This window comes from Bombina bombina, chromosome 1 (assembly GCF_027579735.1).
Source record: "Bombina bombina isolate aBomBom1 chromosome 1, aBomBom1.pri, whole genome shotgun sequence".
Lineage (NCBI taxonomy): Eukaryota > Metazoa > Chordata > Amphibia > Anura > Bombinatoridae > Bombina > Bombina bombina.
Window position 1 is genome coordinate 850035124 of NC_069499.1, and position 26619 is coordinate 850061742.

The 26619-nt window shown below is 37.2% G+C and overlaps 1 protein-coding gene across 4 annotated transcripts in view; it reads right to left on the reverse strand.

The window, feature by feature from the left end:
- VRK3 (VRK serine/threonine kinase 3) overlaps positions 1–26619 on the reverse strand; it is a 403485-nt gene that overhangs the window by 372857 nt on the left and 4009 nt on the right. The window contains exon 1 of one of the 4 annotated variants that reach the window (XM_053699490.1): positions 12430–12488. The exons of the other annotated variants lie outside the window; for them this stretch is intronic. The gene's annotated coding sequence lies outside the window, so the exon portion shown is untranslated. Of the gene's footprint in view, positions 1–12429; positions 12489–26619 lie in introns of those variants that run through there. 4 annotated transcript variants of the gene reach the window in all.

The following is a 26619-nucleotide window of genomic DNA, read 5'->3' on the forward strand; positions in this document are numbered from 1 at the left end:
TCAGGCAAGTGGACCGGGATTCCTCCTCTGACGTCCTTTCACTCCCAACAGGTAGCGGTCTGTATCTTTGCTCTAGAGAACACAGGTCAGACTTGAAACTCCGTTTCTGGGTAAGGTGAATTCATACGCCTCTGCCACAGACACTATTTCGGCTCCTTTCAAAAATGCACCCGACAACTTATTACAGGTGCATCATTGCTGCTTTCAATATGATTAAGTCGACGCGCGTTTCGCCCCACAATGCTGTGCGGTCGGGGCCTCATCAGGACTGTCAATCAGGAATAGAACTTGCTGCTTTTATTGATTGTTCACCTGCCAGTATAGAGAGGTGTGTTTATGCCAGCCAATCATCTTTGTTAGATGTGTGACACCTAGTTTTAAGATAGGCTGATCGTTTATCCCTCTACTTCACTTTAATATTTACCTATAAGAAACATCATCAGACATAGGGTTGATATAGATAAAAATACAGTGTTATATCTCTGGCGGTTAGGCATAGTTAGAAGCAAGTTAAGAAGGAAACAAAAAATCACGGCATTTAAAAGAAAACCGAAGTGTGCAGAACTTGAAGCAAACTATGTCAAAATGACACACAAAGTAAAACTAATTATTTACCTGTGTATCTAGACAAAAGGTCGAGAGTAAATTTATGATTAGACTATACCAGGTGTTAATTAAAAAATAACAAATTGTTCGTATTATCCCTTACTTTAGGGATACAATTGTTACCACATATAGTACTTAAATCCAATGGATTGGCTGAGATGCAGCTTAAAAGCTAAGGAATTCCTTCTCTCCTTAAATATTCCATAGATTATATTTATATAGATGGTAAAGATTGTAAATAAAGTTGTGTGAAGAAGTAAGCTATATGATAATATCTGCATATGCTAGGAAAACTATTTTAATTTAAGAAAGATCCATATTCTATTCTCTCATTCAGACCAAGAGGGGACACTGTCTGAAGCACATACGTCCATCTTTCTTCTTTTTTAAGGAGACATACATTATTATCCCCCCCCTACCATTCATAATCCCCTGATCAATTGCTACAAATTTTAAGGAGGAAGTATTGCTATTGTGGACATCTTTGAAATGTCGTGCTACACTAGTGTTTCTCTCATAAAGGATATCATCCCGGTGCTCCTGTATCCTGTCCTTGAACATGCGTTTGGTTTTACCTACATAGAACAGGGGACAGGAGCAACTTAGGAGATATACTACACCAACGGTGTTACAATTAGAAAAAGCATCTAATGTCAAAATGTTTCCCAGTATTTGCTGAAAATGTTTTACATTTACGCATATAGGGACAGTATACACAATGTCCACAAGGAAAGTTACCCTTTACTTGTTGGTGTTTATTCAACCAACATTTATCTGGTTCTGACCTCACAAATCTACTTTTGACTAACTTATCCTTTAAGTTAGGAGATTTCTTTGCAGTCAAAAGAGGTTTACTTCCAACTTTTTCTACAATTTTATCATCAAGACCTATTAAGGTTTATTCTTGAGGTCAGGGGGACAGCAATGGGAGCGGTATGTGCACCCACATATGCATGTCTGCATTTGGGAGCATGGGAGTTGGACATATTCAAGCAGTTTGAGGATGTGTTCAGCTCCTATGTGTCCCTTTGGATTAGATATGTGGACGATATCCTGATGTTTTGGGATGGCCCCCTGGCCTGCCTACAAGAATTTGTCAATTCACTTAACATTAACAACCGTAATATTTTACTGACATATGCATACAGTGAAAAGGAGCTTCCTTTCCTTGATATTTGCATTAAAAAAGAAGGCTTGAGTATTTCCACTGAAAACCATCGTAAAAGTACGGCAACTAACAGCCTATTGGAGGCATCTAGTGGTCACCCGGAGTCCCTAAAGAAAGGAATCCCCTATGGCCAATTGCTAAGATTAAAGAGGAATTGCTCCTCAAAAATGAAATTTGAGTATCATGCAGAGATTATGTGTAAAAATTTTCTAGATAGAGGATATTCACATAATTTGATAAAATCGACCTTAAACAAAGTTAGAAAACAAAAGCGAAATGATCTGCTGTATTGCAGGAAAAATGTTAAGAATGAAAACTATATTAGATTCATAACCACCTACAACTGCCAATGGCAAAATATAAGAGAGATTTTATCACACAACTGGCATTTACTTTCCCTTGATGATAAAATTGTAGAAAAAGTTGGAAGTAAACCTCTTTTGACTGCAAAGAAATCTCCTAACTTAAAGGATAAGTTAGTCAAAAGTAGATTTGTGAGGTCAGAACCAGATAAATGTTGGTTGAATAAACACCAACAAGTAAAGGGTAACTTTCCTTGTGGACATTGCGTATACTGTCCCTATATGCGTAAATGTAAAACATTTTCAGCAAATACTGGGAAACATTTTGACATTAGATGCTTTTCTAATTGTAACACCGTTGGTGTAGTATATCTCCTAAGTTGCTCCTGTCCCCTGTTCTATGTAGGTAAAACCAAACGCATGTTCAAGGACAGGATACAGGAGCACCGGAATGATATCCTTTATGAGAGAGACACTAGTGTAGCACGACATTTCAAAGATGACCACAATAGCAATACTTCCTCCTAAAAATTTGTAGCAATTGATAAGGGGATTATGAATGGTAGAGGGGGGGATAATAATGTATGTCTCCTTAAAAAAGAAGCAAGATGGATGTATGTGCTTCAGACAGTGTCCCGTCTTGGTCTGAATGAGAGAATAGAATATGGATCTTTCTTAAATTAAAATAGTTTTCCTAGCATATGCAGATATTATCATATAGCTTACTTCTTCACACAACTTTATTTACAATCTTTACCATCTATATAAATATAATCTATGGAATATTTAAGGAGAGAAGGAATTCCTTAACTTATAAACTGCATCTCAGCCAATCCATAGGATTTAAGTACTATATGTGGTAACAATTGTATCCCTAAAGTAAGGGATAATACGAACAATTTGTTATTTTTTAATTAACACCTGGTATAGTCTAATCATAAATTTACTCTAGACCTTTTATCTAGATACACAGGTAAATAATTAGTTTTACTTTGTGTGTCATTTTGACATAGTTTGCTTCAAGCTCTGCACACTTCGGTTTTCTTTTAAATGCCGTGATTTTTTGTTTCCTTCTTAACTTGCTTCTAACTATGCCTAACCGCCAGAGATATAACACTGTATTTTTATCTATATCAACCCTATGTCTGATGATGTTTCTTATAGGTAAATATTAAAGTGAAGTAGAGGGATAAACGATCAGCCTATCTTAAAACTAGGTGTCACACATCTAACAAAGATGATTGGCTGGCATAAAGACACCTCTCTATACTGGCAGGTGAACAATCAATAAAAGCAGCAAGTTCTATTCCTGATTGACAGTCCTGACGAGGCCCCGACCGCACAGCATTGTGGGGCGAAACGCGCGTCGGCTTAATCATATTGAAAGCAGCAATGATGCACCTGTAATAAGTTGGCGGGTGCATTTTTGAAAGGAGCCGAAATAGTGTCTGTGGCAGAGGCGTATGAATTCAGCTTACCCAGAAACGGAGTTTCAAGTCTGACCTGTGTTCTCTGGAGCAAAGATACAGACCGCTACCTGTTGGGAGTGAAAGGACGTCAGAGGAGGAATCCCGGTCCACTTACCTGAATGCCTCTTTGCCTAGCATATTCGGATCACGCTGCAACAAACAAGGTCGTATGCATTTGTTACAATTACATGTGCTGCTCAAGGATAAAGAGCTAAAAATTTGCTGAGATTGGAGATGTCAGGCGAACTGATGTTTGAGGACGTTCTTACCTCGATAATGTCAGTTTCGACCAGCAGTGTTTAAATGCCGTATCAGTGACTCAGAGACTCTAAGCAAATATACTACATCAAGTCTTTTCACCAGGACTTTGCATAATAAGATTTACATATCTTTCAGTGTTCTCAGTCACCACTTGTTTTCATATTTAGCATACTTTTGTATCTATGTATCTCTGTCATTTTGTAGCTCATGTTATGCTCTATGGTAGTTTGTATATACATACATACTATAGTTACTTTATCCACTTTAGCGGGGCCCCACATGTGTCATGACATTTGCATGCTAGCTTTGTTTCATCAAAAGGAATAAATATCATGGCTTTTTGAGTTAACCGAGGTGTGTCAGTTGTTTTTGTGTCTGGATACTAATGTTTCAGCCTTCAATCTGCATATCAGATCAATCAGGAGTACTTTGTACTGAGTGCTGTATTCCCCTTCTTTATACATAGTATTCTCATACAGCTCTGCTATGTACCAATATTTTTCTTTTATAAAAATATACTGAATCTATATACATACACACATACCGTAATCATAGCTGATAGAGTACACCAGTGCTGAACCTTTTAAAAAGACAACAATGCCTGTCATTGGTTAAAAGCAAAATTACACCTGTTCAGTGTGAAAAACATTAACCAATTCCTTGACTGACCTAAGGTATATGCACTGTGTTAGTGTTATGTAGTAAAACTGACATATTTACTTGTATCGATATTTGTACATACAATGTTTCACTTTGTTAGGGTACAGAGAAAAAGATTTCTAAATGAAATGTACCTTTATACTTCGTATCAGTGTTGTTTACCTGTAGTTTAAATGGAAACATTCAGGCCCTGCCGAAACATATTGTGTGAAAGGGAGAAAATCTAAAGAGTACATATGTTACATACCTATGATTTGTTATTTAGAAAGAATAAATAGGTTATGTTTTGTTAGTTTACTAACTTTTAATGGGTTATGCGATAATCTCTTCATGTGTCACGTAGTCTCGTGATTTTAAACACTCTCTTTGTTATTCAATGACATGTACTTTCTTGTCTCCCTTGTGAGATATGTTCTATTATTAAGTAATAGGATTTGTATAAGGGCACTCTATCCTGTATGGATTCACAGGATACTATAGGGACATTATGTCTACATTATCAAAAATGATAATGGACTATATAAACTATCTGGTCAAGGGTCAATTGAAGAATTATTATAACGTTAGAAAAATGGATGCAGACCTAAATGATACACTGTAACGGACCATACAGAACATAGGTTTGTGAACAGTCACTACTTTGAGATTGATGTCATTATTTTATTTTATTAGTAATGGGGTATGGACAGTGATAGTGGGTGAATGTAACTCCTTAGTCCTGTCCTGCTTATTGCAATATTTTAGGTGGATCTTAGTGCATGTCACTGATAACCACTTGTGTGTATATACATGCATTGCTATTATTTCATTGCATATATAGTAACCCCTATTGGTTTGTAATAGATGACATAATTACTGTTAACTTGTCATAAGAGACAATATTTTTTGTTTAATAATATGTGTGTATAATGGGGCACCTAAGACATTAAAATGAGAACCAAGAGAAACTGTACATACAAAGGGACTTTTCGAGAACAAAGTCAGATACTTGAAAAGAGACTTCTGCAAAGGGGTTACCCCAAGTACGTGATAAAGCAAGCTAAGTGTCAGGTAGATAGACTTGACAGAGAATCTTTACTTCAGGGATCCATGAAGTCAGATATCTACACTAAAGACAAAGTCACTTTTGTCACAGACTACAGTACAGAGTACAAAAGTATCTGTGACATAGTGAACAAGCATTTTCGTCTTCTCACAGCAGATGACAGACTTGTAAATAGTGTGGAGTCAGGCCTGAGGTGTTCCTATCGAAAAAGCAAAACCATAGGTAACTACTTATCTCCCTCGGAATTACCGCGACTCGCTGTCGCAGAACCAAGTTCATGGCTCAGGCATAGGGGGATGTATAGGTGTGGAAAGATGCAAACCGTGTGATCTGGTCGTTACCTCTGATGAGTTTCATTCAGAGGTCACAGGAAAAGTGTTCAAAATCACTTTGTGTCTCAACTGTACATCCTCCTATGTCATCTATCTCCTCACGTGCACAGAGTGCCGCCTACAGTATGTAGGTCTCGCTACAACCGAGGTGAATGCCAGAATAAGAAACCACATGTCTACGATAAAAATAGGAGAAGCAACCACACCACTAGTTAAACATTTCAGATATGTACACAACAAAAGCAGTGCCACTTTGAGATGGCAAGCAATTGAGTGGGTAAAAACTCCTTTACGAGGTGGCGACAGAGATCAAATTCTAGGCAAGTGAGAGATGTTCTGGATATTTAAGCTCCAGACCAGAGTACCAAAAGGTCTAAACTCTGAATACGACCTCATAAATTATTGGCAATAAATATACCCCTCATTTTCATCTCTTAGGTGCCCCATTATACACACATACTATTAAACAAAAAATATTGTCTCTTATGACAAGTTAACAGTAATTATGTAATCTATTACAAACCAATAGGGGTTACTATATATGCAATGAAATAATAGCAATGCATGTATATACACACAAGTGGTTATCAGTGACATGCACTAAGATCCACCTAAAATATTGCAATAAGCAGGACAGGACTAAGGAGTTACATTCACCCACTATCACTGTCCATACCCCATTATTAATAAAATAAAATAATGACATCAATCTCAAAGTAGTGACTGTTCACAAACCTATGTTCTGTACAGTCCGTTACAGTGTATCATTTAGGTCTGCATCCATTTTTCTAACGTTATAATAATTCTTCCCCCCTCCCCCCCCCTTTTTTCAATTGACCCTTGACCAGATAGTTTATATAGTCCATTATCATTTTTGATAATCTAGACATAATGTCCGTATAGTATCCTGTGAATCCATACAGGATAGAGTGCCCTTATACAAATCCTATTACTTAATAATAGAACATATCTCACAAGGGAGAAAAGAAAGTACAAGTAAAGTAAACCTATTTATTCTTTCTAAATAACAAATCATAGGTATGTAACATATGTACTCTTTAGATTTTCTCCCTCTCACACAATATGTTTAGGCAGGGCCAGAATGTTTCCATTTAAACTACAGGTAAACAACACTGATACTAAGTATAAAGATACATTTCATTTAGAAATATTTTTCTCTGTACCCTAACAAAGTGAAACATTGTATGTACAAATATCGATACAAGTAAATATGTTAGTTTTACTACATAACACTAACACAGTGCATACACCTTAGGTCAGGCTAGGAATTGGTTAATGTTTTTCACACTGAACAGGTGTAATTTGTTTTTAACCAATGACAGGCATTGTTGTCTTTTAAAAGGTTCAGCACTGGTGTACTCTATCAGCTATGATTACGGTAACTAAACGAAACATGTCAGCTTGAGTACACAGTGCTCAGTGTTTTTTGATATGATTGGACCCCTCCTGGGTTTTTTACCTTATGGAACCAAATAAATGTGACTTTTTAGATTTAATCTGACCCAGGATCAAGCCTTGTTTTTTGTTCTGCATACTAGCCAGGATCCCAGATCAGAGAGCTCGGCAACCCTTCTCTTCTTTGAACGTAGGAGGAGATTCTTACCCTACAGATTTGACAATCTTACAGGTCGTTTACAAGCACAAGACTCCGCAAAGGGGATTGACCGCATCACCACACGTGCACGGAAGGAAGTCCCCACGTCATAGACGTGTGTGAAGACAAGCGCTGCACGCTGGAAGCAGCGACTGAGGAGGACAGCTTGCACAGACAGGAGGAACATTATAGAGCCGGAAGAGCCGCGTCTAATCGTGAGTTGCAAACAGCCACAGGCTGCTGGAGGCACAATCCTCACGCTCTCATGCAAGTTTTCTTGTTAGCTCATTGCCGACTGGTATACCCTGTCTCAAGCTTGTAAAACTATCTGTCTAATCCTCCATTACACATTTTCACTCACGGAGCACATTTATCTTAGTGGATTTTGTCTTACATTTCAGGAGAGAAGGGACTTAGTCTATTGTATAGGCTATTTTGCTTGCGGTATACTGTATAATATCCCTCCCTCTTCTTATATATACACACACACACACACACAATACGTGACTGACAAGTTTGGTACTGTTCCCCACACCTGATATCCCCCCTCCCTCCGAATTTCAACCCCTGGCTTCTTACTTTTTGGGTTATTATTCTGCAAATACCACTGTCTGGCTCCTACATTTTAAACAGATTAGTCGATCCCGGATGTACATATACTGTTAAGCAGGTCTGAATTCCGATTTACATTACTGTCAAAGTTCCCAATAAAATGTTAAATAAAGCATGGACATTCTAAAATTAAATTACCCCATCTCATAAAATGTAACAATATATAAAAGGCACATGATCTTTAGAGCTGACTGAGCATCAGTATGAGGTACATAACAGATACACCCATATTAATTTAATTTAAAAACTGGTCTTTCATATGAATGACATACATTTTTTGAGTATACTACTGACCTATTAATGCTGTGAAAAGAAGCAATGGACCCTGCACAAATGAGGTTAAAAAAAAAAGAAATAAAAAAGGTAAAATTCTTTTAAAATGATGAATAAAACATATTGCAGTGGGTTTTTTCGCAAGCCAGGTGGCATTATAAAGTAGTCGGGTGGGGGCAGTGTAATATTTCCCATTATGATATAATTTTCTTCTACCCAAAGCATAAATTAATTGCATAATTAAACATAAACCTATTTAATGATAATTTGTGCAATAAAAATTGAACATTTTTAATATTGGCTAAAATTTTAGCCAGGTGGTGCTTCCACTAATAAGGTCCTGGAGTAGAACCCACTGCTTAGTGCTTTTTTATTACAACAATGAAACTTTTTATATCTGTTTAAAGGGACAGTCTACAACAGAATATTTATTGTTTAAAAAAAAAAAAAAAAAAATATATATATATATATATATATATATATAAATATAAATAAATACCTTTATTACCCATTCCCTAGTTTTCCATAACCAACACAGTTATATTAATACACTTTTTACCTTGTATCTAAGGCTCAGCAATCTGCCCCCTATTTCATTTCTTTTGACAGACTTGCATTTTAGCCAATCAGTGTTGGCTCCTAGGTAACTCCACGTGCGTGAGCACAGTGTTATCTATATGACACACATGAACTAACACCCTCTAGTGGTGAAAAAAAACTGTCAAAACGCATTCAGAAAAGGAGGCGGCCTTCAAGGTCTAAGACATTAGCATATGAACTTCCTAGGTTTAGCTTTCAACTAAGAATACCAAGAGAACAAAGCAAAATTGGTGATAAAAGTAAATTGTAAAATTGTTTAAAATGACATGCCCTATCTGAACCATGAAAGTTTATTTTGGACTAGACTGTCCCTTTAAGTGACAGATCAGAGCCATCACTCTACAGAAGAAATAAATATATTTGGGGACAGAAGACAATAGTAATCATGTAGGCTCTTATATCTTATTTGTAACATAGTAGATGAGGTTGAAAAAAAGTCCATCAAGTTCAACATATACAAATCTTCATTTATCTACAATAAAAGCTCCAGTTGATCTTAATCCAAATAAAAAGTTGACTTATTTAACACATCATGTCCCTAAATTCTGTTCCTAGCCAGAAATGTATGTAAACAATTTTTAAATGTATCTAATGTATTGTAGAAGATCGGATTCCTGAGAAGGAAAACAAACAGAGGTGCCTCTAAGTAAAGTATCATCAGGGTAACGTTACAACAGAAGAGATAAGGTACACCACTCACTGTACTGCAAATGGTGCAGGCCCAGGCTTCTGAGCCGCTCGGCTGACTCGTCACCCGACTCTAAAGTATTGTCATTTACTACCTCATTAGGTAATGAGATCCACAATTTGATTGCTCTTAGAGTGAAAAAAAATGTTTATGTTGCTGTAGATTAAATCTCCTTTCCTCCAGTCTTAAGTTGTGACTTATCACAAACAATTTTCTTGGAATAAACATAGCTTCTGCTATCTCTGTATATGGGCCTTGAATATAATTATATAAAGTAATCATGTCACCTCTCAAGTGCCTTTTTTCTAAAGAAAACAGACCCAGTTTGGCTAACCTCTCCTCATAGCTAAAATTCTCCGTTCCCCTTATTAGTTTTGTGGCCCTTCTTTGTAATGTCTTTTTTTTTTAGATCGGTCCCCAGAACTGCACTCCATACTCAAGGTAAGGTCTTACCAGGTATTTATATAGTTAGAGAATTATGCTTTCCTACCTTGCATCAAAGCCTCTTATTTCATGCTAGTATCTTATTAGTCTAAGAAGCTGCTGCCCTGCATTGTGCACCTATCTTTAGCTTGTTATTAATAAGTACTCCCAACTCTCTTTCCTCCTCTGTTTTGCTAAATATAATCCTATTTAAATAAATCTTTGCTTATTTTTACTTCCAAAATGTAAAACCTTACATTTTCCAGTATAAAATCTAATTTTCCATTTACCTGCCAAACGTTGTATCGTCTCTAAAAATAGAGATGTTTCTATTTAATCCATGCTCCTAGTCATTAAAGGGACAGTCAAGTCCAAAAAAAAAACAAAAAAACCTTTTATGATTTAAATAGGGAATGTAATTTTCAACAACTTTCTCATTTACTTTTACCACCAATTTTGCTTTGCTCTCTAGGTATTCTTAGTTGAAAGCTAATTCTAGGAAGTTCATATGCAAATTTCTTAGACCTTGAAGACTGCCTCTAATCTAAATGCATTTTGACCACTAGAGGGCATTAGTTCATGTGTTTCATATAGATAACATTGAGATCATGCACGTGAAGTTACCCTGGAGTGAGCACCGATTGGTTAAATGCAAGTCTGTAAAAAGAACTGAAATAAGGGGGCAGTTTGCAGAGGCTTACATACAAGGTAATCACAGCAGTAAAAAGTGTATTTCTATAACAGTGTTGGTTATGCAAAACTGGGGAATGGGTAATAAAGGGATTATCTTTCTTTTTAAACAACAAAAGGCTGGTGTTAACTGTCCCTTTAATAAAAATATTATAAAAGGGATAGAAAAGTCAAAATTATTAGCCCATGTCATTTTAAGACTTTTAAATTCACTTCTATTTTCAAATGTGCTTTGTTCTCTTGGTATCCCTTGTTGAAAAAGAATATGCACATATCCTACATTAGTGGGAGCTGCTGCTAATTGGTGCCTGCACACATTTCTCTTTTGTTTTTGGCTGACTAGATGTGTTCATCTTGCTGCCAGTAGTGCAATGATGTTCCTTCAGCAAAGGATAACAAGAGAACGAAGCAAATTTGAAAAAGTTGAGTATCTGTTACAGCAAATAATCTACTCTAGCTTTTTAATGCCCATGAATCATGCTGGCTGCTTTACTCTGATTCTTATCTTCCTGTTTGGAGTGCTAGTCATTGAATAAAGAAGTCTAGTGGAAGCTGTCTATTCAAAACTAGTATCTAGACATAAAAGTGCAAACATAAAATTTAATATATTAAAACATTTTATTATTGCCCTACTGCTTGTATATCAAGGTCAGCGCGAGAGCAGCAATGCACTACTGGGAGTTAGCTGAGCATATCTGGTGAATTGATGACAAAAGAAAAAATTTATGTAGCCACCAGCTCCTAGTTGTGCATTGCTGATGCTAAGGATATGCACATATGCTTTTCAACAAAGGAAATTAAACAATAAAGTGAATTTAAAAGTCTCTTAAAATGACATTCTTAGTCAAAAACATGAAAATGTAATTTTGACTTTCATGTCCCCTACTCCTATCAACACAAATATTTACTTGAAGCTAGTAAAGTCTGTTTAGGGTCAAATGCTTGAAGGTAGGGTTCAGGTCTGGGTCCATTACTGTGTCGCAGCACCATGTTTACTGGGTCGTGACTTGTGTGTATGTGTTGTATGAGAGTGTGTGTTATTACCTTTTACAGCACTTTCAAGTTTGACTACAACCAGGAAGAGAATATTCACACATTTTCGTCACTTTGCCAAAAATTACAGCTATCTTGTTGTATATTATTTCGGATATTTTCCGACCAAACATAAAAATAGGGTCGCAAAGGTATGTGGTATCAATTGCACTGGGTCTTGGGAATGTTTTTTAAGGAACCCTGGTTTAACGTGTTTCAACGTTAAAATGGAAATGAGCATGAAATCACCCTCTGTGGGTTAGAGCTCATAGAATTTATCCACCTCCAGAGGAACAGATCTCTTTGTGCGCTCTAAATATACATTATGAGATGGGTCCTACTCTGAAGTGCATCTAAAAGGGTAAACATCACCGAAAAAAGGTACGGCGTCCTTCAGAGTTCAAATTTACTCTTTATGGTTTGTTTTATGGAGGCAGAACTTTCTGCTACAATTCCCTCTCCAGTGTTCTCCCCAGGACTTTTTTTTTTTAGAGGGTGCACCCACCAGCTGATTTTACCGAGCACCCAGCTAAAACCTAAAGGGACATACTATTCATATGCTAAATCACTTGAAACTGATGCAGTATAACTGTAAAAAGCTGACAGGAAAATATCACCTGAGCATCTCTATGTAAAAAAGGAAGATATTTTACCTCACAGTTTCCTCAGCTCAGCAGAGTAAGTTCTGTGTAAAAAGTTATAATCAGCTGCTCCCATCTGCAGGTAAAAAAAAAATGAAGAAATGAACAGCAGCCAATCAGCATCAACAGTGCTGAGGTCATGAACTCTTTTACTGTGATCTCATGAGATTTCACTGTAAACTTCCTTACACTGAATAGGGAAATAAGATGAGTGTGCACGAAAGCTCGCTCCTTCCGCTGTCAGATACACTGATTTGCTGCTTAGAAGTCCTTTACAATGGGATGTGGCTACTGAGAAACTTTTGAGGTAAAATATCTTTCTTTTTTACATAGAGATGTTCAGGTGATATTTTCTAGTCAGCTTTTTACAGCTATGCTGCAGCACTTTCAAGTGTTTAAACATTTGAGTATTATGGCCCTTTAAGCCAATATTAAGATAAAATTAGCTAATATTAAAAATGTTAAATTTTTAATGCACAAATTATGATTAAATACATTTACGTTAAATTATACTTTAGATAGTAGAAAAGATAAAATAAGAAAATATTACACTGCCCCCACCCGGGTACTTCATTATGCCACCCGGCTGGCAACATTTTCTGTGGAGAACACCACTTTCAGTTATAAAATAATCCTCCTTTATCATCTGTGGGATGTTGCTTGTCTTTCAATGGGACTTGTTTATTTGATAGTGCAATATTTCAGGAGGCAGGGAGGTCATAATAGCGAGGTATTGCCGCTGGCTGGTTAAAGCATCAAGCTCCTCATCATTTCTCTTACTCTTAAACCATAACTAGCATAGGAAGAATAACTTTCCAGTAAGTATCAAAATAAGCAAACAAGAGCAGGGCTCGACAAACCCAAGCACCAGGGTGCCACTGGCGCCTTAAAATTTGTCCCTGGCGCCCTTGTTTGGAGCTACCAAAACACCCATGTCTGTCTACTAATAACCCCTGACATCTACTACAAGCCGCACATACAATACCTAAGGCAGAACTTTTTTTCACTTTCTGCAATGACATTTTTTTTTGTGAAACTTGTCTGCAGGTAATTTTGAAATTAAATGAAATTTTAAATCAGGCAGTTGCACTAAAGCACCAGCTCAATTGAAATGTGTGTATTACCTGGAGAATAAAGCCGTTTCTAAAATTGTATAATATACTGCAGCAGATTTGCACTGCAAATTAGCTGCAGAAAAAAAAAATAGTTTTTTTTTTAAACGTCTATTCTCTAGGCTAGGAGAAATAAAACAATCACAGAGGTATTTTCAATTTGTTTCATTTACTCTTGCTGTAACATCATATAATTATAATGTAAAAATGTAGTAATAGAAAGGGTGCATATTCACAACAATGTCTTACATTTAAGAGTCACAGCTTTGCAGACCGGTAAAGGCTAGGAGGCGGGGTTTAAAAATCTCTGAGAGACAGTCACCAATCAAAGCGCTGTGTTAACACTTACATAGTGCAGCCAGAGCACAGTGTTGTTTAAAAAGCCTGATGTGGCACAGCACTGCAAAGCAAAAGCTTTCTGCAGACATGCTGCATTTTTCTGCGATAACATCTCAGATCACAGTATAGTCTGCCTTGGGGCCTCTTAAGTCTGGTGCAGATGGATCCTTTCTTGGCTGCTCCTATGATGTTGTTGTCCTCTCCTAAGGCTGTGTCATGCTCGAACTTATAGTTTCCCTACCTTACGGGCCAGAGGATACCTGCATCACCTGAGTGGCACATACAAAACTTCAACATGTAAACTGTAGCACAACATGAAGATACCAAAGATGTGCACATAATGTGAGCAGCAACAGCAGTAGGTTACACCTGGAACTCATGTAGTATTACATACGATTCCCACAGCACCCAGGCAATATACCACTAACTAAGTTTTATTTTTCTACCTTTAACATTGTGGTAATAATTAACCCAGTCAGCACCAAATCTGTGTTTGATCATTGGCAGTAGCTTATGTCCTTTTGGACTTTACAATAGTGGAATGTAAATGTGCAGTCCTATTTTCAAACAGTAAAACCCATTCCATTAATCGAGTTCAGTACTGAGACAACAGTTAAGCGCATAGTTTTGGGTCAGATTACTGGCATTAAGCCAGGGCAATTCTTAATGCTTTTGATTAAAAATCTGTAATTCATCTATGTGCTTTTTCAGCCTATAAATATATTCAGCACTCGTGCAAAGAGGTTTAACTGTTTCTAAGAAAAATAAAGGCTGTAATTCAGACAATCTAGTTTATCTGATTTATATTCAGCGTTTATCCAACTTTGTTACCCCTTGCCCATTTATGTTAATTATATATTTTAGGATTTCAAGTCCTTCAATCAGTACCAGTGATGAAGTGTTTTTATAAGTTTCTTATAGGGCAGCAAACAGTGTATCTGTTCGTATCTTGCTGTCATTTCATTTTGCAACAATAAAAGTTACATTTTAACATTGATTCTTACTATTTCCTAACCCCTAAGTTTTGTGTTCAGAGGCATTTCTCTTTTTCATCCTGCTCTAGTGATGTGTTCATTTTGTAAAATATGATTATATATGCCTATGCACAACTATTTGGGGTAGCCAAAAAACATAATTTATGTAAGAACTTACCTGATAAATTCATTTTTTTCATATTGGCAAGAGTCCATGAGCTAGTGACGTATGGGATATACAATCCTACCAGGAGGGGCAAAGTTTCCCAAACCTCAAAATGCCTATAAATACACCCCTCACCACAACCACAATTCAGTTTAACGAATAGTCAAGCAGTGGGGTGATAAAGAAAGGAGTAAAAAGCATCAACAAAGGAAATTTGGAAATAATTGTGCTTTATACAAAAAATCATAACCACCATAAAAAGGGTGGGCCTCATGGACTCTTGCCAATATGAAAGAAATGAATTTATCAGGTAAGTTCTTACATAAATTATGTTTTCTTTCATGTAATTGGCAAGAGTCCATGAGCTAGTGACGTATGGGATAGCAATACCCAAGATGTGGATCTCCACTCAAGAGTCACTAGAGAGGGAGGGAATAAAATAAAAACAGCCATTTTCCGCTGAAAAAATTAATCCACAACCCAAAATAAGTTTATTTTCATAATTTAAAGAAAAAAACTTAAATCAAAAGCAGAAGAATCAAACTGAAACAGCTGCCTGAAGGACTTTTCTACCAAAAACTGCTTCCGAAGAAGCAAATACATCAAAACGGTAGAATTTAGTAAATGTATGCAAAGAGGACCAAGTTGCCGCTTTGCAAATCTGATCAACTGAAGCTTCATTCTTAAAAGCCCACGAAGTGGAGACTGATCTAGTAGAATGAGCTGTAATTCTCTGAGGCGGGGCCTGACCCGACTCCAAATAAGCTTGATGAATCTAAAGTTTCAACCAAGAAGCTAAGGAAATAGCAGAAGCCTTCTGGCCTTTCCTAGGACCAGAAAATAAAACAAATAGACTGGAAGTCTTCCTGAAATCTTTAGTAGCTTCCACATAATATTTCAAAGCTCTTACCACATCCAAAGAATGTAAGGATCTTTCCAAAGAATTCTTAGGATTAGGACACAAGGAAGGGACAACAATTTCTCTATTAATGTTGTTAGAATTCACAACCTTAGGTAAAAATTGAAAAGAAGAAGTCCGCAAAACTGCCTTATCCTGATGAAAAATCAGAAAAGGAAACTCACAAGAAAGAGCAGATAGCTCAGAAACTCTTCTAGCAGAAGAGATGGCCAAAAGGAACAACACTTTCCAAGAAAGTAGTTTAATGTCCAAAGAATGCATAGGTTAAAATGTAAAGCCTTCAGAACCAAATTAAGACTCCAAGGAGGAGAAATTGATTTAATGACAGGCTTAATACGAACTAAAGTCTGTACAAAACAGTGTATATCAGGAAGTATTGCAATCTTTCTGTGAAATAAAACAGAAAGAGCGGAGATTTGTCCTTTCAAGGAACTTGCAGACAAACCCTTATCCAAACCATCCTGAAGAAACTGTAAAATTCTAGGAATTCTAAAAGAATGCCAGGAGAATTTATGAGAAGAACACCATGAAATGTAAGTCTTCAAAACTCTATAATAAATTTTTCTAGAGACAGATTTACGAGCTTGTAACATAGTATTAATCACTGAGTCAGAGAAACCTCTATGACTTAGTACTAAGCGTTCAATTTCCATACCTTCAAATTTAATGATTTGAGATCCTGATGGAAAAACGGACCTTGAGATAGTAGGTCTGGCCGTAACGGAAGTGGCCAAGGCGGGCAACTGGACATCCGAACCAGATCCGCATACCAAAACCTGTGTGGCCATGCTGGCGCCACCAGCAACACAAATGATTGTTCCATGATGACTTTGGAGATCACTCTTGGAAGGAGAACTAGAGGCAGGAAAACGTAAGCAGGATGATAACACCAAGGAAGTGTCAGTGCATCCACTGCTTCCGCCTGAACATCCCTGGACCTGGACAGGTATCTGGGAAGTTTCTTGTTTAGATGAGAGGCCATGAGATCTATCTCTGGAAGCCCCCACATCTGAACAATCTGAGAAAACACATCTGGATGGAGAGACCACTCCCCTGGATGTAAAGTCTGGCGGCTGAGATAATCCGCCTCCCAATTGTCTACACCTGGGATATGCACCGCAGAGATTAGACAGGACCTGAATTCCGCCCAAGCAAGTATTTGAGATACTTCTTTCATAGCTTGGGGACTGTGAGTCCCACCTTGATGATTGACATATGCCACTGTTGTGATATTGTCTGTCTGAAAACAAATTAACGGTTCTCTCTTTAACAGAGGCCAAAACTGAAGAGCTCTGAGAATTGCACGGAGTTCTAAAATATTTATTGGTAATCTCGCCACTGAAGGGAATGACTGAGACTGAAGGTGCCAGCAGGCTGCAACCAATTTTAAAACTTCTCGTCTGTTAGAGACAGAGTCATGGACACTGAATCTATCTGGAAGCCTAAAAAGGTGACCCTTGTCTGAGGAATCAAGAAACTTTTTGGTAAATTGATCCTCCAACCATGTTTCCGAAGAAACAACACTAGTTGATTTGTGTGAGATTCTGCAGTACGTAAAGACTGAGCTAGTACCAAGTTATCGTCCAAATAAGGAAACACCGCAATACCCTGTTCTCTGATTACAGAGAGTAGGGCACCCAGAACCTTTGAAAAGATTCTTGGAGCTGTTGCTAGGCCAAATAGAAGAGCAACAAATTGGTAATGCTTGTCTAGAAAAGAGAATCTCAGAAACTGATAATGTTCTGGATTAATCGGAATATGAAGGTATGCATCCTGCAAGTCTATTGTGGACATATAGTCACCATCTTGAAAGTTGGTACTCTTACATAACGATTCAAAATTTTCAGATCCAGAACTGGCCTGAATAAAATTTTCCTTCTTTGGGACAATGAATAGATTTGAATAAAACCCCAAATCTTGTTCCAGAAGAGGAACTGGCATGATTACCCCTGAAGACTCCAGGTCTGAAACACACTTCAGGAAAGCCTGAGCTTTTACTGGATTTGCTGGGATACATGAGAGAAAAAATCTTCTCACAGGAGGTCTTACTCTGAATCCTATTCAATACCCTTGAGAGACAATGCTCTGAATCCATTGATTTTGGACAGATTTTATCCAAATATCCTTGAAAAACCTTAATCTGCCCCCTACCAGCTGAGCTTGAATGAGGGCCGCACCTTCATGCGGACTTAGGGGCTGACTTTGGTTTCCTAAATGGCTTGGATTTATTCCAATTTGAGGAAGGCTTCCAATTGGAAGCAGATTCCTTGAGGGGAGGATTGAGTTTTTGTTTCTTATTCTGACGAAAGGAACGAAAACGGTTAGAAGCCTTAGATTTGCCCTTAGGTTTTTTATCCTGAGGCAGAAAAACTCCCTTTCCCCCAGTGACAGTTGAAATAATAGAATCCAACTGAGAACCAAATAAATTATTACCTTGGAAAGAAAGAGATAGTAATCTAGATTTAGATGTCATATCAGCATTCCAAGATTTAAGCCACAAAGCTCTTCTAGCTAAAATAGCTAAAGACATGGATCTAACATCAATTTTGATAATATCAAAAATAGCATCACAAATAAAATGATTAGCATATTGCAGTAAGCGAAAAATGCTAGATAAGTCAGAATCCAATTCCTGTTGGGCTAAATTCTCTAACCAGAAAGTTGATGCAGCCGCAACATCAGCCAAAGAAATTGCAGGTCTGAGAAGATGACCTGAATATAAATAGGCCTTCCTTAGATAAGATTCAAGCTTCCTATCTAAAGGATCCTTAAATGAAGTACTATCTTCCATAGGAATAGTGGTACGTTTAGCAAGAGTAGAAATAGCCCCATCAACTTTGGGGATTTTTTTCCCAAAACTCTATAGATTTTGCTGGTAAAGGATACAATTTTTTAAACCTTGAAGAAGGAATAAAAGAAGTACCTAGCTTATGCCATTCCTTAGAAATCATATCAGAAATAGCCTCAGGAATAGGAAAAACCCCTGGAGAAACCACAGGAGGTTTAAAAACAGCATTTAAACGTTTATTAGACTGAACGTCAAGAGGACTGGTTACCTCAATATCCAAAGTAATTAACACTTCTTTTAATAAAGAACGCATATACTCTATTTTAAATAAATAAGTAGATTTGTCAGTGTCAATGTCTGAGGAAGGATCTTCTGTATCAGATAGATCCTCATCAGAAGAGGATAAATTATTATGTTGTTGGTCATTTGAAATTTCATCAACTAAATGAGAAGTTTTAAAAGACCTTTTACGTTTATTAGAAGGTGGAAATGCAGACAAAGCCTTCAGGATAGAATCAGAAACAAATTCTTTAAAATTTACAGGTATATCATGCACATTAGAAGTTGAAGGAACTGCAACTGGCAATGTACTATTACTGATGGATACACTATCTGCATGTAAAAGTTTATCATGATAACTATTACAAATGACATTCGGCGAAATAATTTCTACAATTTTACAACAAATGCACTTAGCTTTGGTAGAACCGATGTCAGCCAGCAATGTTCCAGCAGAAACTTCTAAGGCAAGATCAGATTGAGACATCTTGCAAAATGTAAGAGAAAAAACAACATATAAAGCAAAATTATCTATTTCCTTATATGACAGTTTCAGGAATGGGGAAAAATGCAAATAGCATTCTGATAGAGAAAAAGGCAAGAGGCAAACATCAATTGGGTATTGAAATAATGAAAAAATAACCGGAAATGACACACTCGCGTCACTAATGACGCAACCATGTGAAAGGTCTCGGCGTCAAGTAGGACGCTGAAAATGATGAAGTTGCGTCATAGACGTATTTTTTCGCGCCAATAATGATGCAATAAAGTTTAGCATTTGACGCACCCGCCGGCCTAATACCGCCCGCAATTTTCAAGAAGTAGTCAATTGAAAAAAAGACTAAACCCCAGGTAAGAAATACATTTCTTTTAAAAAATGTTTATATTCCCTAAATATGAAACTGATAGTCTGCAGAAGGAAATACATGAACCTGACTCATGGCAAATATAAGTACAATACATATATTTAGAACTTTATATAAATGCATAAAGTGCCAAACCATAGCTGAGGTGTCTTAAAGGGACAGTAAACCTTAAAAATAATGTTATATAATCCTGACATAGTGCAGAATTATATAACATTATATTAGCCAAACATTTATAAAACATAATTTCCCCTATTAATTTTAAAAAAAACCTGCTGTTTCACAGACCCGCTCTCTGCTCAGCGGGTCTGTTATATTTACTCAGCGCATCGGGCCAGCTGTATAGTCACAGCCTGGCTCGACCGCGCCATAAGACTAAGTGCAGCTCGCTCCTGTCACAGGAGCGAGCTGCACTTAGTATTATGGCGCGGTCGGGCCAGGCTGTGACTATACAGCTGGCCCGATGCGCTGAGTAAATATAACAGACCCGCTCAGCAAAGAGCAGAGAGCGGGTCTGTGAAACAGCGTTTTTTTTTTTTTTTTAATTAATAGGGAAAATTATGTGCAGAATTATATAACATTATTTTTAAAGTTTACTGACACTTTAAGTAATAAAAAACATACTTACCAAAAGACACCCATCCACATATAGCAGATAGCCAAACCAGTACTAAAACAGTTCTTAGTAGAGGTAATGGTAAATTGAGAGTATATCGTCGATCTGAAAAGGGAGGTAGGAGATGAATCTCTACGACCGATAACAGAGAACCTATGAAAAGACCCCCGTTAGGGAAATCATCGTATTCAATAAGTGATACTTCCTTCACGTCCCTCTGACATTCGCTGTACTCTGAGAGGAATCGGGCTTCAACAATGCTGAGAAGCGCATATCAACGTAGAAATCTTAGCACAAACTTACTTCACCACCTCCATAGGAGGCAAAGTTTGAAAAAACTGAATTGTGGGTGTGGTGAGGGGTGTATTTATAGGCGTTTTGAGGTTTGGGAAACTTTGCCCCTCCTGGTAGGATTGTATATCCCATACGTCACTAGCTCATGGACTCTAGCCAATTACATAAAAGAAATACATTTCCTAACAAGGCTCTCAAGTAGCAACTATATACAAGTCATTATTTCAGCTACACTTTTGTTTGAATAAATTTACCACCCGGCTCTGCCCCTCCGAAATCGAGTTTTCATTTGTAGAATTGCCAGCTACACAGGTGCGGGACTACTGGGGAGGGGGGGCATGTAACTGTATGGGACAAATTTGTCACTGTCACCAAATATAAAATGTGCATTTTTTGTTATTTTCTATGTATGTGTGTATATGTATGTATGCATTTGCTGGCTCCTTGATTTCAGAAAATAATTATCAAGCCCTGGTTTAATACTCCCCCCCCCCCCCCCCCCATTACATATCAGGTTATGGTTTTATTGCAATAGGAAATTAACCTTTTAATGCCATTATGCCGTTGTATTCCGTCACAACGGCACTGGGCTTTAAAGCCGTTATGACGGAATACAACGTCATCACAAACGGCTGTCCTGAAGCCTACTAGGCTTGCAAGATTTGATCGCAGTCTGGAGGGCATTCCTAGACCCGATCCCATAATTGAAATCTAGCGATCGTTTGCACGATCGCGTGATTTCAATTTGTCGGAACAACCCTGTCATGTTTTGTTAAACAAAAAAGACAAAATCAACACAATTTCAGCTTTGCTACTTAGAAACATTTTGCAAAATATAATGCAGCTTTTTATTTTATAAAGATCTTTTTCTCTTTAATCTGTGTTGTACACCACCATCGGCAAAATATCTGATTTTTAACATATTCGTTGAGCACTGAACAAGGGTTAAATTACTGTATAGCAGGACACCACAAAGCACACTAGTTTATATAGATGTTACACAGCCTGAAATTAATATAGAATGTTTAACCTAACTGCTGTCTTGGGGCTGCTGAGAACAATATATGCAGATATGTTGAGGACTTGTTTATGTTTTACTTTTGCTAATACACTATTGAACATTTCACAAGCAGGTGGCATTTTTATGAGGTAAATAGTAATGTTTTATCTGTGCTGCTGCACTGCAGTGATTCTGGGAAGTAGCTTAATAGACCCAGAAATACCTCAGTATAAACATGGGGGGGGGAGATTAAACATGTTTCAAATTGTGCAGCACTTTCAAGCTGCCTGGCTTCCTCAACCCTTGTCTCCTACTTCCCTGGTATTATATATCACATATCATGGCTTTCCCTTACCTGACACCTCACTACAAACTGCTAAACTTCAGTGTGTCACAAAGACCGAAGAAAAAAAAAACCCATAAGCAATGAGACTAATGCCACAGCACCCTCTGTGGTGGGAGTACTGCACTGCACACAATACAGTATTAAAGGGCCATAATACCCAAATTTTTAAACACTTGAAAGTGATGCAGCATAGCTGTAAAAAGCTGAATAGAAAATATCTCCTGAACATCTCTATGTAAAAAAGAAAGATATTTTACCTCAAAAGTTCCTCAGTAGCCACCTCCCATTGTAAAGGATTTCTAAGCAGCATTTTAGTGTGTCTGTCCTGGGACAGCTGAAAGGATGAGCCTCGTGAACTCTCATATTATTTCACCAATCAGGTAAAGGAAGCTTACTATGAAATCTCATGAGAGTTAAGTCAAATCTCATGAGATCACAGTAAGAGTTCATGACCTCAGCACTGCTGATGCCGATTGGCTGCTGTTCATTTCTTCATTTTTTTATTTTTTTTTACCTGCAGCTGGGAGCAGCTGAGTATAACTTTTTACACAGAACTTACTCTGCTGAGCTGAGGAGATTGTGAGGTAAAATATCTTCCTTTTTTTACATAGAGATGCTCAGGTGATATTTTCCTGTCCGCTTTTTACAATTATACTGCATCAGTTTCAAGTGATTTAGCATATGAGTATTATGTCCCTTTAATAAACTATATACTGTACAGACTAAATTAAAGGACCAGTCAATACAGTAGATTTGTATAATCAACAAATGCATGATAAGAAGACAATGCAATAGCACTTAGTCTGAACTTCAAATGAGAAGTATATTTTTGTTAAATAAATTGCAAAGTTATGTCTATTTCCACTCCCCCTGTACCATGTGACAGCAATCAGTCAATTACAAATGCATACACGTATATGCTGTGAATTCTTGCACATGCTCAGTAGGAGTTGGTGACTCAAAAAGTGTAAATATAAAAAAAAACTGTGCACATTTTGTTACTGGAAGTAAATTGGAAATTTGTTTAAAATTGCATGCTCTATCTGAATCATGAAGTTTAATTTAGACTTGAGTGTCCCTTTAAAGGATTACTTTCTGTTATAATTTTTAAGCTAAACAACCAACATATTAAAGTTAATAAACATTCATTAAAACCTACTGACCTATATTTTCTCCAAAACAAAGTTTCATAACGTTCTAAAAGTTATATCTTTTATTCGCCGATGATGTCACGTTATCCTGCCCACTATTTTCAGCACTGCATGTTCAAAATACTTAAACCAATAACTTTGTGTTTAAAGCGCCATTTTGAAACCTAGGTACTGTAAACTGATTGGTACAGAGCAAAGGATACCCACGGAGTGGGTTTGGAAAACAATTACATTTGCAGACAAGATTTCTGATATACGGTAGAGATATGTTAATGAAATGCTATTGATAAAAAGCGTATTTGGGGTAGTTAGTTAGTAACAGGCATAGAAAATATTTACTTACAGTGGCCCTTTAAGCAAGAGACAAGCTTAAAAGGCAAAGACTCACACACAAATATAAATATAAAATTGATGTGATAATGCTAGGAATATTGTTTAAAAAAAAAAAAAGGAAAAAATATAATACCCTAGTCTATAAATTTTAAAACTATGTTCAACACTGTGTGCAACCCATTCAATAACATTTACTTCTAACCTTTCAAGCTGAACAGCAAATTTTACTGGAAACAGTCACCGTTATCTATCAAATATTTTACTTATCTATTAAAATAAATATACATTTATTTCTGTAAACAAAGTTATAAGCTTTCAAAAGTCATTTTTTTTCTCTGCATATATTCAACCCGTTTTTTTTTGGGGGGGGGGGTTACACTCTGGTCATGTTATTTTGTTTTTATCCAGTTGAAAATCAGGGAGTTAGGCAGCAGTGACTCTGTGTCATCCGCCCACTGAGTCAATAGCGCATGCGTGAATTTATTTTTCATTGAGTTGTGACGTGGGGAGCAGGTGGGACCGCTCTCTAGTCAAATGCAATATCGGACCAGGAAGTGGAAGATGGGAGGAGCGTGTAATGGTAAGAGACAATTTTTAAAACATTGCGGTCTCTTACTACTAATAATATTGAGTAAGTAAAAACGTAGCAACTAAGCTGTAATACGTATAGACTTGCTAGAAAGTGTAAGTAAAGTGCTTAACTTTCCCATCACTTTAACAACGTTATTTGATTAATGAAAAGTTATTGTTTTTTAGTTCAGTGTCTCTTTAAGGAGTTAAAATACTTTATAATGTATATACAGCAATTTGCTACCCACATTTTTATGCTAGTGCAATGCTGCCCACTGCTCACGCTAACCAAACAGCATGCAAGTAGGGTTTGTCAATCAGCCCGGTCTGATGACCGCTGCTTCTTAACTTTCGGCTGCAGGCTCCCTTCATGCCCCAAGAGTTGCATACGCAGCTTGATAAATGGGGGCCTTAAAAGGATTCTGGGTCCTAAATACCTTCCCTCCACTACTGATTTCAGTGATCTCTCGCACTACACGCCTGGGATCATTTGTGTCCTAGCGGGCAGCACGTCCAAGCCTTAATGGGAGTGCCGGTGACATTACCACAAATGTGTGGTGACGTCACAAATGGGTAGAGTCACTGTAGCTGGATGGGGAGAGCAATCCAAACCCCTCAATCTCAGCTCCCTTAGCAGCTACAGATGCTCAAGACCGCTCATTTGAAAAATAATTGTTTGCTCTTTCAAATGGGGGTCTTGAAAAGCACCAAGCCCAACAAACATTAAAAAACAAAATTTTAGTTACAAAAAAAAAAAACTTTACAAAATATGATTTTTGTAAAGAAAAAGTTACAAAATAGGGTTTTACTGGGAATGGGAGCTTGAGGGACATAAAATATATATATTTTTTATTAATTATTTGGAATTGCATAACTATCTCGATGAGAAGCAACGCCTGGTCAGACTGCACACTGTTATACTTGAAAAGGTTTTATTTAAGCTATTATTGAAATTTGTATCCATAGGCTTACATTAGTCAAATGTAATTTATCATGTTGGATATGAGTTTTACACACACTGCGCATGCATGCATGGCCCGACTTCGCCTGATCAGCTGGTTGTCGGACATTTAACACCAGCTGTCAGGGTCAAGAATTTTCACAGGCGAGTTGCCTTCAGAGCGCATGCACACGCTGCAATGTAACTTGAGAGTCGAGAAATTTTATAGCAGATTTGTTTTCAAAGCGCATGCGCTCGCTTCTACACAGCATGTCTATGGGAGGTAACTGTAGACAAATTTATTATATCCTGAGCTACGTTGAATTCTCAATTTGAAGTTGACGGGAATCTACAGAGGGTTGTGCAGTTAAAAACGCCTGTCTCTTCAAAATAAGCAGAGGTTGGAGGAAGGGGTGTAATTTGTGTAGCACTATTGATAACAAGCATTGTTTCTAAATATGCAGTGTGAAAAAGTTTTAGGACTAATGCTTAGATTGTCTAGCGTACGTGTGCTTTCCATGTGTAAAAAAACATTTTTTTTAATTCCCATTCCCAGTAATTTTGTCCAAGCAGCACCTACATAACCACGAAGTCAGTCCGAGCAAGCGTGACTGGAACAGCTGATTCTGCCCCACCGGAAGTGACGCAGTCCAGCATTCTTATGGGTCGAGTAAAATTATAGAACACCACAATAAAGTTTATTTTATAGTAGAGAGAAAAAAAAACTATGTACAGTTTGTCTGTGTACCCAGGTGATCACTGTTATGACAGCGATCATCTGGCAAAAAAAAAAAAGTGTTTATTTCTAGACTGGCACAAGGGGACCCTTTCTTTTTATTACTACCACAAAAAGACAGTATGGATCCCTTGTGAAACTTTAAATAGCCTTGATAACTATTTAATTAGGTGATCATAGTAGCGACAGTGTCATCTGGCTATTTTCAATGTTATTTACTAAAATTGTAGCACTATATTAACATTTTTGTTGTCTTATCAACTGCAATGAACTATAAATATAATAATTGAATATTCTGATTCTACTGGGCCTGCTGAAACAAAAATATATACAATTTGTGTGGGTCACACAGTGAAATAAACTTACAGTAGTGTTTAAATGTAAGCAGCAAATAAAGCTCAAAATCAGCTTAGCACAGGGATGTAAACGTAGCCACCGATCAGCAAGCACTATCCAGGGTGCTTACCCAAATATGAGCAGGCTTGTAAGCTTACATTCCTGCTTTTTCAAATAAAGATACCAAGAGAACGAAGAAAAATTGATAATAGGAGTAAATTAGAAAGTTGCTTAAAATGTCATGCTCTATCTGAATTGTGAAAGAAAAAAAATTGGGTTCAGAATCCCTTTAAAAGCAAAGGGGTTAAAGGGACAGTAAAGTTGCTCATTTTCTTGGTATCAGCTGAAAACCATATATAGGTAGCATTTGGAGCAACAAGGCACTGCTGGGAGCTAGATGGTGATCATGGCCGTGTTTAACACAGGGCAAAAGGGGC